At 37.5% G+C, this 15,622-nt stretch overlaps 1 protein-coding gene and 1 pseudogene across 1 annotated transcript in view; one reads left to right on the forward strand and one right to left on the reverse strand.

Moving 5' to 3' along the window:
* Window positions 1-15,622, reverse strand: part of RALA (RAS like proto-oncogene A) — an 84,464-nt gene that overhangs the window by 41,531 nt on the left and 27,311 nt on the right. The gene's annotated exons all lie outside the window — the stretch shown is intronic.
* Window positions 23-976, forward strand: LOC105864403 (developmental pluripotency-associated protein 2 pseudogene; annotated as a pseudogene).

A 15,622-nucleotide genomic window follows, 5' to 3' on the forward strand; every position in this document is an offset into this window, starting at 1 on the left:
ACACTGCTGGTTTTACCTTCCCCTAAATGTTGCTAAAAATGTCAGACTCAAATCATGAAAGCAGCCAAGAAGAATTTCTCTGAGGAGGAAATAGATGATGAGGAAAGTGCGATTTTGACATTGGTTCCAGTTAAAGATGAATCAAATACACAACAACTGGAATCAACTGTTTCTTCAACTTCTGATGTCAAACTGAACAAGCCTGGGAAACACTATCAAGTTCATCTACCTCCAACAAATGAACAATTCAAAGCTCTCCCAAAAGCTAGACATAAAGCACCAATTCTTCCCTTGTCAATCATTTTGCCTCCCATTAACAACCTGTGTCGAGACACTTTGCGGAACTGGTGCCAACAACTCAATTTAAGTACTGATAGCAAGGAAAATAGCAGTTTTTCTAAGGCTTCAGCAGCATGCTTGTCCTTAGCAGAAACATGATACGCCTGAAACATCAAAGGAAGATTATGGCCATATTCAAGGAAACACAAGACCGAGACCGAGAGAGCAACGATGCAGGAAAGTTGGAGATGAATGAGAAACCAGAAGAGACTAATAGGGTTGAAGTGATATGGTCACCTTGGCAGTCTTCGTTGGCATCGTGGGGAAGGAATGCTGCAAGAGCTGCTCAGCCTAAGGCTGTGAATTCATGTTCCATTCCTGCTTTTGCTGAGGCCTTTCTGACGCAAGCCTCTGGCGTCAGGTGGTGTGTGGTCCATGGCGATGCTCTCTCAGCAGACACAAAGGGTTGGGTTTGCCTGCAGTTTCATACAGGTCAGGCCTGGGTGTCTGCCACTCCCAGGAGGATGATTTCTCTCTTCCTATTACCAGCCTGCCATTTCCCATCCCCAGGCCTACAAGATAGTACGTTATGCCCTGACTGTGCTAAGAGGAGTAAGAAAATAATGAAAGCATTAATGACAAGGGGGAAGAAGAAACAACCTGGTTTGAACACAGTGTAGGAGACCAGAATATGCCACCTCAAAGTATTAGAGAAAGATGGATGTACTTTCAGAATGTGTAACCTGGTATAAAGGAATAGGAAAGAGATCTGAAGGAATCTTTGTGATCTACAAAACAGAATCAAGTGATTAGGACTCCATGGTGAAGATGATTGACTGGGTGACAGCCCCATCAAAAGAGACTTTCTGGGGGCCTGAAAAGCCACTAACATAAAGTCACTGCAATTGATTAAAAAATAAATAAATAAATCATTTGGCTGGGCGTGGTAGCTCACACCTGTAATCCTAGCACTCTGGGAGGCCGAGGTGGGAGGATTGCTTGAGCTCAGGAGTTCTAGAACAGCCTGAACAAGAGCAACAGCCTGAACAGCCTGAACAAGACCCCATCTCTACTGAAAATAAAAAAATTAGCTGGGTGTTGTGGCACACGCCTGTAGTCCCAGATACTTGGGAGGCTGAGGCAGGAGGATCACTTGAGCCAAGGCGTTTTTTTTTTTTTTTTAAAGCCAGTCAAATTTAGCAGTGGGGGGTTGAATACCAACTTTAGTGACACTAATGTGAATAAGTTCTGATAACCCACTACCATCGGACCAGCCGAGCCTAGGCGTTTGAAGTTGCAGTGAGCTATGATGATGCCACTGCACTCTACCTGGGGTGAAAGAGCGGGACCCTATCTCAAAAAATAAAATAAAAAATATAATACAATATAATAAAATAAAAAATAAAAAGAATCTAAGTATAGTCTCTAGTTTATATGAAGACATTTATTAAATTCTTTTTAATATATATTTCACTCTGATCTTTTGGTTTGCTTTTGGATTTTCTTTTTCTTTTTCCTATGCTCATATTCTGCATCAACATGTATCTATTGTGAGTAAGGTACTGTGCGAGGCATTGGGAGAGGTTGGAGGGTAAATATACAGATGAGTAAATCAGATCCCTGACTTCAATTATCTCAGAATCAAGGTCAGACAAGGAGGAAAGGGGGCAGGGAGAGCGGGTATTAAACTATAATACACCATTTTGCCTTCTGCATTCCTTCCCGCTTAAGTCACACTTGCTTTTCTATACTGTTTCATTAACTCCATAACTAATTTTTAATGGCTATATATCATTCTGTAGATGTAGAGCAATTTACTTACCAAATCCTGTAGGACATTAGTGCTGTTTTTAAGTCTTCGAAATTATAATGGATGACCATCTACTATTTCTACATTTAAAGTGCTTTCCATGAGACAGATGAAAAATGAATGAATGGACTGTTGAAGGCTTATTATGCATATTGTCCAACTGCTTTTCATAAGCACTGTACTCTAGCACGTGCAATGAATTGTTCCGAATATTCCTACCAGCAATGGGTATTCTTTTTAAAAATCTGCTAATTACATACTGTGAAAAAGATCTGTTATTTCTAATTACATCTTTGATTACTTACAGAAGGTGAATATTTTTTCTATGTAGTATTTATGTTTTGTGAATTACTGGTTCATATCCTTTACTCCTCTGGCAACAGTATCATGTATCATATTTTGCATAATTTCATGTCACTATTGGCTAGGCTTCCTTTTTCCTTGTTCTCCCAGTCCACTGTAGTAGGTTTCCTCTGTTGTTGGGTAGATCCGCTTCCCATAACAGATCAGGTTTATGTGGCATTTTAATGGACATGCTTCATTTTAGGGTTCATGGGCAAGGAACTGGTTGACAGGTTACTTCTCCAAATATCAAAACAAGGAGAGTTTACCCTGGATTGCTAACACTTTCATTAGAACTCCTAGTCTTCCCATGCTAAGAGTTCAAAAAGAAATTTTGGGGGAAGTAGATTTCTAAAATTAGCATAGGAATCAATGTTGTTGTAATTTTTGTATGGGTTGGGTGTGGGGGTAAGATATCCAGTTAGCTTTTCATATATGTTCCTTTAACTAATAGCATGTCCTATCATCTCTTCTGCTCTCTGTTCCTACTGACTCATTGCTTAAAGTCTCTTCAGGACTCAGTGGGGCAGAGTGGATACCACTTTCAAGCCTTCCCTCACGGGTATGCTGGGTGGGGCTTTTCCACCCTCCTTCATCAATCAGTGCCATCTGTTTTCTGTCTTTCAGAACCTGCAAAGTCTCTGCTTTGCTGATTATCACTCCATCTGTTCCCATTCTCAGTGTTGTTATAGGTTTACAGATTTCTGTCTGTAAATTATTGTTTCCTGTTTTTTCGCAGGTAGATGGGAATAGGAGCATATAGACACATGAATTTAGTCTATTGGCTTTCACTATGAACTTGAGTTAAAACCCTGAGCTGACTTGATTTTGAACCCCCAAATATTTCATATTTAGAAACTATAAAAACCTCAAAGATATCCAATTAGAATTCAACTGTGTTTTAAAGAATGTTATTATTCAGTAGCAAATTTAAGAACTAATCAGTTTCCTGATATTGATGACCACAGAATCATAAATAAAGACAAAGTTTAAAATTAGGCGATATCTGGCATAAAAAGGAGTGGGGGAGTGAGGCACAAATGGGAGAGATGAGAAAGGAGAGCCAGCAGTCTTCACTGCTCTAGGAGAGGGCTGAAATGAGCTCTTTTCCCCAAAAATGTTTTCTTCATAGCATTAGGACAAGTTGGCTAACACTCAAAATTTATAGGAGGGCATATTGATCAGTTGAGAGCTTGAAAATTAAGTACTGAAACTATTTTTACAAAACAGGAATTTAAAGCCAAGGACAGACTCTACAGCAACTAAGATTCCCTTTGTGCCTATTAACTACAGCTCTTTTACAGACCACCTGCTGAATTGCTACTTGGTGGAATTGTGGGTGAACAGCCAATACTCTTTAAGGAATAACAGGAAGCAGTTTCAAAAGAAAGTAGGGACAAACTAGTAACCTTTGAAATTCTGACTTGCTATACATGTCACCACACACCTACCCAGTCAGCTTAACCTCTTGGTTTGTACTGTAAGATGCTTACTGTATAAACGTAAGACACTGAAATGTCATTTTTTAAATTAAAAAAGTCCCTCTGGCGGCTGGGCGCGGTGGCTCACGCCTGTAATCCTAGCACTCTGGAAGGCCAAGGCCGGCGGATTGCTCGAGCTCAGGAGTTCGAAACCAGCTTGAGCAAGAGCGAGACCCCGTCTCTACTATAAATAGAAAGAAATTAACTGGCCAACTAATATACATAGAAAAAATTAGCTGGGCATGGTGGTGCATGCCTATAGTCCCAGCTACTCGGGAGGCTGAGGCAGGAGGATCGCTTGAGCCCAGGAGTTTGAGGTTGCTGTGAGCTAGGCTGACACCATGGCACTCACTCTAGCCTGGGCAACAAAGCGAGACTCTGTCTCAAAAAAAAAAAGTCCCTATGGCAATGAATATAACAAATAGATGACCAGAAGTTATGTTTAAGACAACTATTATCAGTTAAGTCCATCATATATATTTGGAGATTAAAGAGGGAAAGTGTCACCTCTGTGGCCCTATCACCCACTATTAATATTTTTGGATATTTATCTTCTTCTAGGACTACATCATACAAAGCTTTCAACCAATCATATGGTTCTAGGAGCTGAGAGGAAAATTCCAAGGGAAGCGGGAAAAGGAAAGGAAAAAAGGAGATTAGAAAAATCACAATACCTAGATAAGACAACAGCTTTGAGATAAAATAATCTATTTAATGAGTGCTTGTTCTGTGTTACTTTTTGAATTACGTGCTTAATTACATCAAGAAACCCTCAAAACAACTTTATTCTATTTATTATCTACCATTTTATTGGTGAGAAAATTGAGCTGTACAGAGCTTTAAAAATGTGCCCAAGGTCACGATATGAAGCCAGGATTTTTTTTAAAAATCCAGATCCTAAGTGTTTACCATCTTAACTTTACTACCACTATGAAAGAAAATGGTAAGAATGAACTTCAAGGCTTGGGGACCAGGCAGAGGCAATTTCTTTTAAACATAAAAAGATAATCTTATAGGTAGCACAGAAAAGCTTCCCAAATCATTTAATAAATTCAGTGTCATTAACAACAACCACACCAGACAATGTACATTACAATTTCATTTATAAACATAGAAATTTCAAATTTCACCTTAATTTTACCTCTCATTAAAAAAATAATCCACTACAGTTTAGTGTGTTACACAGTGGATTCTTGAACGATAATGGGGCTCTGGGGTGCCAAACTCCCCCTTTGCCACAGTCAAAAAAACCCTGTATAACTTTTGACTCCCCAAAACCTTAAACTAATAGCCTGTTGTTGACCAGAAGCCTAACCAATGACATAGTCGACTAACACATATTTTGGATATTATATATATTATATACTGTATTCTTAAAGCAAGCTACAGAAAAGAAAGTAGGTTTTTTGGTGTGCTTTTTTTGGAGACAGGGTCTTGCACTGTCACCCAGGCTGGGGTGCAGTGGTGCAAACAAGCCTCAAACTCCTGGGCTCAAGTGATCCTCCTGCCTCAGCCTCCCAAGTAGCTGGGACTACAGGTGTACACCACCATGCCCAGCTAATTTAAAAAAATCTTTTTTGTAGAGACAGGGTATGTTTCCCAGGCTGGTCTTTAACTCCTGGCCTCAGGCAATCCTCCTACCTCCCCAAATGCCAGGATGACAGGCATGAGCCACTGTGCCTGGCCAGAGAAAAGGAAATGTTACTAAGAAAGTCATAAGGAAGAGAAAATACATTTCCTATTGATAAGTGGAAGTAGATCCTCACAAAATACTTCATCCTTCTCATCTTCACATTGAGTAGGCTGAGGAGGCAGGATTGGTCTTGCTGCTTCAGGAGTGGCAAAGGCAGAAGAGATAGATGGAGGGTGAGGCAGGAGAGGCAGGCACACTTGGTGTAACTTTATGGAAATACATGGTAATTTCTGTCTCAATTTTTTTAATTTTTATTATATTTTATTTTTTTATTTATTTAGTAGCTGGGACTACAGGCATGAGCCAACATGCCCAGCCAATTTTCTTTACTTTTGGTAGAGATGAGGTCTTGATCTTGCTCAGGCTGGTCTCGAACTCCTGAGCTCAAATGATCCTACCGCCTTGACCTCCCAGAGTACTAGGATTACAGTCCTGAGCCACTGAGCCCGGTCTCAATTTTTGCTTTTTCGTTTCTCTAAAAATGTTTCTACTTCTTCCACTGTTTGCTTTAGTTTCAGTGCATATCATAGAAGGGCTGATGTCAAAAGAAGTCAAAAGCAATCTTTTGACTACTTTTTGACTACAAATAATTGGAACCCTTCTGCCTGATTATCTAATGTCAACTTGTTTTCTGGCACTGCTTGTTTCACAACTTCTTCCTCATCATCTGGCAATGGTTCAAAAGTATTCAACACCATCCAGTTGTCTTCTGTTAATTTCTCTGGTATGGTGTCTATTAGCTCTTGAATTTCTCCAAGATTCATATTTTGAAACCATTCACCCTTCCCTTGTTTTGCCATATCCACAATCTCTTTCATAATTTCCTTGACTGGCTCTGTTGTAAATCCTGGGAAGTCATGCACAACAACTGGACACAGTTTTCTCCAGCAGGAAATTTATTGTTTTGGGCTTGATGGTCTCCAGGGTTTTTTCTGTAACAATGACGACACCTTAGTGGTGTAATCCTTCCAGACTTTCATGATGCTCTCTCTACTGGGGTTCTCTTCCATAAAGTTGGCATAGAGTACTGTGTGTAATGACCCTTAAAGGTCTTTATGACCCCGATTTAGAGGCTGAATTAAAGACATTTTGTTTGGGGGCAAGTAGATGCCTTTGGTGTTGAACACATGGGATTCTGAGTGGTCAAGGTTACTGTCCAATATAGAAAGAACTTTAAAAGGCAGGTCTTTATTGGCAAGGTACTTCCTGACTTCAAGGACAAAGCATTGGTGGAATAGATCAAGAAAAAGGACTCTCACTGTCCAGGCATTCTTGTTGTACAACCAAAAAACTGTTAATTGGTGTTCATCTTTTCCCTTTAAGGCTTGGGGGTTAGCAGCTTTATAAATAAGGGCAGTCCTGATCATAAACCCAACTGCATTTGCAGGTAAGAGTTAGCCTACTCCTTCCTGCCTTAAATCTTGGTGTTCGCTTCTCTTCTCTACTAATAAATGTCCTTTGTGGCCTCCCCCCGCCCCCCCAAAATAGTGCAATTTTCTCTGCATTAAAAACTTGTTCATGCAAATATTCTTTCTCCTCAGTGATTTTTTTTTTTTCTGTATACAAGCCATCAATCAATTTCCTTAATGATTTGTTTAATGGCATCTGGGAACTTGTCTGCTGCCTCTTGGTCAGCAGAAACTGCTTCTGTTACTTGACTTTTTAAAGCCAAACCTCTTTCTAAAATCATCAAACCTCCTTTGCTGGCATTAATTTCTCCAGCTTTAGATACTTCATCTTTCTTTTGCTTTAAGTTGCCATATAATGATTTCGCTTTTTCTCAAATCAGATTAGCATCTATAGGTATGTCTTTCTTACAGCAATCCTATATCCACAAAAAAAGCTGTATTTTCAATATGAGATAAAAAGGTATTTTGCAAAAAGCAAAGGTTTTTGTGCCTGCTGGTTTAGCTGCAGCAATGGCTTCATGAATTTCCCTTTTTTAAATTTTACAATGGTCCTTATGCTGGATTAATTATCTTGAAATGACAAGCAACCAGAGCTGCAGACTTCAATCTCTGGTATATATCAAGCAATTCAGCTTTTTCTTGTAATGTCATGACTTTTCTCTACTTCTTAGAAGCACTTCCAGCATCACTAGCAGTACTCAGTATGGGTCCCACGGTGTTATTCAAGGTTTATGGTATTGCACTAAACACTAAATTTCTGGAGAGATGAACTGCTCATGCAGAGATGATTATTGTTACACAGCATTTTAAGTAGGTACAACACTGGTACATTTTAAGTAGGTACAACAATGACAATAGGACAGGGCTACAAAATTATTATAGTAGTACAGTATGTATTGAAGTTAATTTTATGTAGTTTTGATTTAATACTGCATCTTTACATTTGCTTACATTTCTCTTAACCACAAATAGTGCCATGTGTGGTCTTTAAGTGCTTATGTAAGTTTTGATAAGTTTAGCTTTTTATAATAGATTTGTATATATTTTACAGTAGCATATGATAAAACAGACCAGTATCTACATATATTTTATGCATCCATGACATACTTTTTCTTATTTTTTCAGTATCTCTAGGCTATGAAGTATGTTGGCAAGTTTTTTCATATTGTTGCAGATCTCAAAAAAATTTTCAAACATGTCATTGAAAAAAGTCTACATATATGTGAACCTGGGCAGTTCAAACCTGTGCTGTTCAAGGATCAAATGTATTCCAAAAGTGCAATATTAGCTTAATATTAAGAATGCTATAAAATACAATCACATGAATAGGCTCAATGAAGAAATTGATATAATCAATGCAAAAGGGAAAAAACAGCATTAGATAAAATTCAGTATTTCTTCCTGATAAAAATTTTTCTGAGCTAAACACTAGAGGCTGTCCTCTTGTAAGTGTACATGTGTATATATAAATATGTATTTCCAATGAAATGCTTCACAAATTTGATTATAATTTTTGTATAGGAGCTACACTAAACTTCTCTGTATTTTAAAAAAGTATATATGCCACTAAAGCAAGCACAATTAATTTTTAAAGATGCAATTAGAGAGAGCATAATAGTGAGAAGTTGAAAGAAGCTCAGAACTCTCTTTTTGGGGTTTTTTTTTTTTTTTTGAAAAGTGGGCAAAGGACTTGAACAGAAATTTTTCTAAAGAAGACAGAAGATTCCAAGCTTGAGATCTGCCCAAAAAACAAAAAAAAAAAAAAAAAAAAAGAAGACAGAAGAATGGCCAACAAACATATGAAGAAATGCTCGACATCTCTAATCATCAGGGAAATGCAAATCAAAACCACAATGAGATATCACTTAACCCCAGTGAGAATGGCCTTTATCAAAAAATCTCCAAACAATAAATGCTGGCGTGGTTGCGGGGAGAGAGAGGAACACTCCTACACTGCTGGTGGGACTGCAAACTAGTTCAACCTCTGTGGAAAGCAATATGGAGATACCTTGGAGCGATACAAGTGAATCTACCATTTGATCCAGCAATCCCATTGCTGGGCATCTACCCAAATGATCCAGTGACACTCTACAAAAAAGACACCTGCACTCGAATGTTTATAGCAGCACAATTCATAATTGCAAGGCTGTGGAAACAGCCCAAGTGCCCATCAATCCAAGAATGGATTAATAAAATGTGGTATATGTATACCATGGAGTACTATTCAGCTCTAAGAAACAATGGTGATATAGCACATCTTATATTTTCCTGGTTAGAGCTGGAACCCATACTACTAAGTGAAGTATCCCAAGAATGGAAAAACAAGCACCAGATATATTCTCCAGCAAACTGGTATTAACTGAGTAGCACCTAAGTGGACACATAGGTGCTACAGTAATAGGGTATTGGGGAGGTGGGAGGGGGGAGGGGGGCGGGTATATACATACATAATGAGTGAGATGTGCACCATCTGGGGGATGGTCATGATGGAGACTCAGACTTTTGGGGGGAGGGGGAGAAATGGGCATTTATTAAAACCTTAAAATCTGTACCCCCATAATATGCCAAAATAAAAAAAAAAAAAAGAGAGCAACCTCAAACTCCTGGGCTCAAGTGATCCTTCTGCTTCGGCCTCCTGAGTAGCTGGGACTACAGGCATGTGCCACCATGCCCAGCTAATTTTTTCTATATATTTTTTAGTTGGTCAATGAATTTCTTTCTATTTTTAGTAGACACAGGTCTTGCTCTTGCTCAGGCTGATTTCAAACTCCTGACCTTGAGCGATCTGCCTGCCTCGGCCTCCCAGAGTACTAGGATTACAGGCGTGAGCCACCACGCCCGGCCTCTTTTGTGGGTTTTAATACTCCTTTCTGTAGTTGCCAATGAACTAAAAGAAAAATTTGCTCATAATTTTGGGCCAACTACAGCCAACTTATCCAGTGATTCTAAAACACTGACTAATAATATGGGCATATCACACACATAACCATCAGTGAAAGGAGGCAGCTGCTGTTCAAAGAAACTCCCTCCATATTCCTGTTGGCTACATTAAAATTATGAACCATGCAGGTAAGTAAGCTGCATTCTGAGCTAGGAATTAAGTTCTTAGTTATCATTAAGTTAATAACAAACTGTAGGTTGCTTACTACTGTTAATTCTTTTTATTCACAAAAGGAAAAACTGTATTTGAAAAGTACGAAATCTTAAGTTATACAAAACATAATGCGATGTTACAAACTACAGGGAAAAAAGACTTTGAAATTCCCTGAAAATCATGAAAACATCTTGTAGCACCTAGATTTTTCTTCCTAAGATTGAATACTTATAAATCTAAATTTGACATTTGATCTTATCTTAAAATTTAAAGTAACAGTAATTTATAGAGTCATAACCCTCAAGTTTCAGTTCATCATCAGATAAATGACTACACCAAAAACAAGGGTTTGTATAAAAGAAAATTAAAAGAAAAATAGCCAGAAAGGGAGAATCTCTTACAGATGTTTTTAACCAGGAGTATGACTCAGAATTAGCTTTTTAAAAAATGCATTTATCCTGGACCCATCCATGAAGATCCTGATTCACTGATCTAAGATGTGGACAGTGTGTATATATTCTGCAAAACGCAACCTAGATACTTCTAATTCACATCTCTGTTTAAGAACCATCACTGTGTATATCTATAAAGTTAAACCATATGAAATTGTCAACATATATATACATATTTATTTATTTATTTATTTTGAGATGGAGTCTCTGTTGCCTAGGCTAGAGTGCATTGGCATCAGACTAGCTCACAGCAACTTCAAACTCCTGGGCTCAAGTGATCCTCCTGCTTCAGCCTCCCAAGTAGCTGGGATTACAGGCATGCGCCACCATGCCCGGCTAATTTTTTCTATGTATATTTTTAGTTGTCCAATTAATTTCTTTCTACTTTTAGTAGAGACAGAGTCTCGCTCTTGCTCAGGCTTGTCTCGAACTCCTGAGCTCAAATGATCTGCCTGCCTTGGCCTTCCAGAGTGCTAGCTAGGATTACAGGCATGAGTCATACTGCCCGGCCAACATATATTTTTTTTAATATACAAAAACAGCAGGCCAGGTGCAGTGGCTCAGCACTTTGGGAAGCCAAGGCAGGAGGATCTCTTGAGGCTGGAAGTTCAAGACCAGCCTGGGCAACATAGTGAGATCCCATCTCAAGGAGAGGAGAGGGAAGGGGAGGAAAGAAAAGAAAAGAAAAGAAAAGAAAAGAAAAGAAAAGAAAAGAAAAGAAAAGAAAAGAAAAGAAAAGAAAAGAAAAGAAAAGAAAAAGAAAAAAAAAATGAAAACCCCCTCCAGCAATTTCATGTAGTTTATCTAATAGAAAATGGCTAGGGAATAAAAACAGTCAATACTTACTTAGTGAACATACTACTTGGTGTGAGGTGATTTACTAAGTTCTTTACACTTGTTGAAAGTACTGATAACACTAGGCAAGAGGTGGGCAACAATGTCCCTAGACTTTGCATGGGGAGGTGAGAGGAATGGAGAGGCAGCTGAGAAAGAAGAGGAGCAGAATCATGGATGCCATAGTACAAATCATCATGTTTGGGATGAAGAACACTGGGGGTTATTGATGGATTGAGGTAGCAACAGAAGACCAGAGAACATTAATTTAAGACAAACCCCACATTTAGCAATTGCCTGCATGGTCAAAGAAGGGACAATCCTTGGTCATTTCCAACATGTCTAAGATCAAGAATGTGGTCTGGAATGCATGTTATTATTATTCTAAACCAGAGAAAGAGAAAAGGAGGGAAAGAATGCCATCTCTCTAAGGGGCTTACCGGGTACAGTCATGGCTCATCAGGAGTGGCCCAGTATCACACAGGCTGGGCAGCAGGCTCATCCACAAGTAAACACCCAATTTTTTAAAAAGCCAATTATACGTTTATTTTTTCAATTTTATTTTAGCGTATTATGGGGGTACAAGTGTTAAGGTTACATACATTGCCCATGCCCCTCCTCCCCCCTCAATTATACGTTTAAAATGGAAAACATTAAACACATGCACCTAAATTCAAACTAGTGTTTAGAAGCAAAGTTGTAGGATTTCATTATCACTTAAGGCTTATAGGCTTCAACTAATATAAAGGACAGGTTGATAACCAAAGAGATAATGTTTGGAAGGTCCAAGCTTCACAGAAAGCAGGATTTTCCTGGGGACCTCCTCTAATAAAATATCCTTCAACATCCTACTCTATTTCTTCCAGTTTTATAATGTAATATGATTTTTACAAGTTGCTTTCATTTTTACCTAGAATTTTCACTGCATGATTTTTTTAAGTAAATATGAAACTGAAGAACCACAGAAGGGAATCTTAAAATAATCTAAACCCTTCATTTTTCATATGAGGAAATAAAGAGCTCAAAAAGAGTTACATCACTTGCAAGAAGTTCCACAGAGAGTTCTGGTGGAGTTAAAACTGTCACTGATCCAGGATGGTATGGGATCCAGGAGATTGATTCTACATATTTACGCCAGTGTAGTCAGACACATGTAAAATCACTGCAGACTCACAAATTACTTTTAAAGCAAACATCCTTCATCCTCATTCTTTCACTCTATCCCTAAATCCAAAGTTCAGCTCCACAGATAGGCTGAACACGTCTGTTTTACTTAGTAACCAGTACCCACTTATGGGCTTCCACATTCACCAATCATATACTGGAAGACTGAGTATAACTAAATGAACCTGAGTTTAACTAACTTCCTGCAGGATTAAGCACAATATACCTACTAATTTCCTGTTATGTCAGGTGTTCAAAAACATAGTCTTGGTTGCCCAGTGACAGGTGCTGTATGATGACAAAGAGACTTGTTACAATAGACTCACTTTAACAACAAAGCATTCTGGTTGCCAGGTAATTGGCTGCAACTCATAAATTACCTTTTTTTCTTTTCTCAGTTCTTGCTGCTGTCATGAATCAGAGGTGGCCTCACAGAGAATGGTAAGTCATCCCAAATCAGTGAACCTTGACTCTAAAGGTCTCGAAGGTAGAAAAATAGAATACCAAAGCTCTTACATGCCATTTTATAAAATTTTAAATTGAGAAACAGCAAGAATGAAGAGATAAGGACTGTATTTGTTTAATGCCAGGAGACTAAATTCTTAGACCTAGATATAGTTGTCGCTATGACAAACCCAAGAAACACTCAGAAGCAAGAAAACTGGGAAATTCTTAATTTTGAATTGCTAGTTCCATTTCAGTTGACAGGATGCAACTATATAATGTATTAATACAAAGCATGGGACTAAGTTTAAGATATCAGAATAGGGGTTTTGACCCTAACACTCCAAAAAACTATATAGTAATTAAAATACCACAAGGATTGATACATAGCCCGTTATGTTAATATTGCCTGCTTTATATTTTCACAATAAAAATGTAATTTGTTTGGCACAGCTTGTTTAAAATTCTTCAAAACTCTATATTGGTCAAGGTTCAAATCTAAATTCCTTAATACCATCTCTCTATATGATCTGCCCCTGCTAGTTTCCTTTTCACTCCTCTCCCCTTAATCCTTACATGCATTGATCCTGATGCAATTTCTACTAATGAAATATTTGTAGACAATTTGGAGAAGTCTGGGTTTAATGATAACAAGCAAAGTAGATCTGTATGTAGCTGAACAATCATACTAAGGAAGGTTTACAGACCCTGTAGGGAATGGTATGACATAACTTGCATAAAGAAACAGAAGGTATACTTGAAGTGAGTTTACAATGATCACAATATTTTCCAAATGCTATATTCAGATTTATATGGCTTTTTAATATGAATAATAAACTAGAGTTACAGTTCGAAGAAATGATTAATGAATGGGCAAAGAAAAACCTTGGTTATTGAAAGTTTATCTAATCACTATGTTACTCTATTTAAGTTTAGAATTTTATTTATAATAGTTTTACTGAGGTACAACATATGATTAAACTGCACACATTTAAAAGTCTGTCCATCATAGATAAAGAATTCTAAAAAAAAAAAAAAAGTCTGCCTCTGTCCAACTGTAATCTCTCCCTCCTCCCACCATCTCCACCCCATACACTGATCTGCTTTTTGTAACTACAGATTATTTAGCATCTTCTAGAGCTTTGTATAAATGGAACTATGCAATATGTACTATGTTCTATCTGGCTTCTTTCACTAAGAATAATTTTGACATTCATCCCTGTTGCTTGCATCAATAGTTCATTTCCTTTTACTGATGAGTGGTATTCCATGGTATGGACATACTACAATTTATTTATCCATTCAACTATTGATGAACATTGGTGGTTTAGTTTTCAGCATCTGTTGACAAAGGTGCAAAAGGCAATACAGTAAAGAATGGATAGCCTTTTCAACAATGACGCTAGAACAATTAGATACCTATATGTAAAAAAAAAAAAGAACTTAGAAATTAACTCAAAGTAGATCATTCCTACATGTAAAACCTAAAACCCAAAACTTCTAGAAGAAAGCATAGGATTAGGCATGTGATCTTGGGTTAGGCAATGATTTCCTAGATATAATACCAAAAGCAAAAACCATAAGAGATCAAATAGATAAACTGGACTACATCACAATTAAAAACTACTCTTTTAAAGACACTTAAAAAAAAATAAGCCACAGACTGGAACACAATTTTTAGAATTTAAAACTAAATTTACTGAGGAAAAGACAAAAAAAGGCAGATTTTGGTTCATTAGCAGGATCTGAATATGTACCACTGTCCAAAATGGAATGAACAGTCTGTAAGCGCCCATCAAATAATTTAAACAGAGAAACGAAGGGGGTTGGAGATTGAGCTGATTAAATTTAAATTCCTTTTTATTCCATAAATGCAAATTTTAGTTATTTCTAAGATGACCAGTTTAATGCATAATTGATACATTATTCAATAGTGAAAGAAGCAACTATGTTCTTGATCCATTCAACTCAATCAAAATGTTTTCAACTAAAGCATTTTTACCTAGAGTGATGTAAATAAATAAGTACACAGGGGTAAAAAAAAGTTTTTAAAAATCATTTTAACTATTTTTATTTCAAAAAAACAGGGGGTACAAGTGTTTTTTATTACATAAACTACATCATGCTGAACTCAGGGCTTTCAGTGTATCCACCACCAGACCAATGTACATTGTACCTGATAGGTAGATTTTTAATCCTCACCTTCCTCCTACTCTCCCCCTTCTTTCAATGTATATTACACCACTTTATGATCATATGTATCCCTTGTTTAGTTCCCACTTATAAGTAAGATCATGTGGTATTTGTTTTTCCATTCCTGAGACATTTCACTTAGGATAATGGTCTCCAGTTCCATCCAAGTTGCTGCAAAAGACATTATTTCATTTCTTTTTATGACTAAGTGGTACTCATGGTATACACATACCACATTTTCTTTACCCTCTCATCAGTTCATGGGCACTTAAGTTGATTACATATTTTTGCAATTCAGAATTGTACTGCAATAAACATTTGGGTGCAGGTATCTTTTTGATAAAATGAATTTTCCTTTGGGTAGACACATAGTAGTGGGACTGCTGGATTGAATACTAGGTCTACTTTTAGTTCTTTGAGGAATCTC

Source organism: Microcebus murinus, chromosome 9, assembly GCF_040939455.1.
Source record: "Microcebus murinus isolate Inina chromosome 9, M.murinus_Inina_mat1.0, whole genome shotgun sequence".
Classification (NCBI taxonomy): Eukaryota; Metazoa; Chordata; class Mammalia; order Primates; family Cheirogaleidae; genus Microcebus; species Microcebus murinus.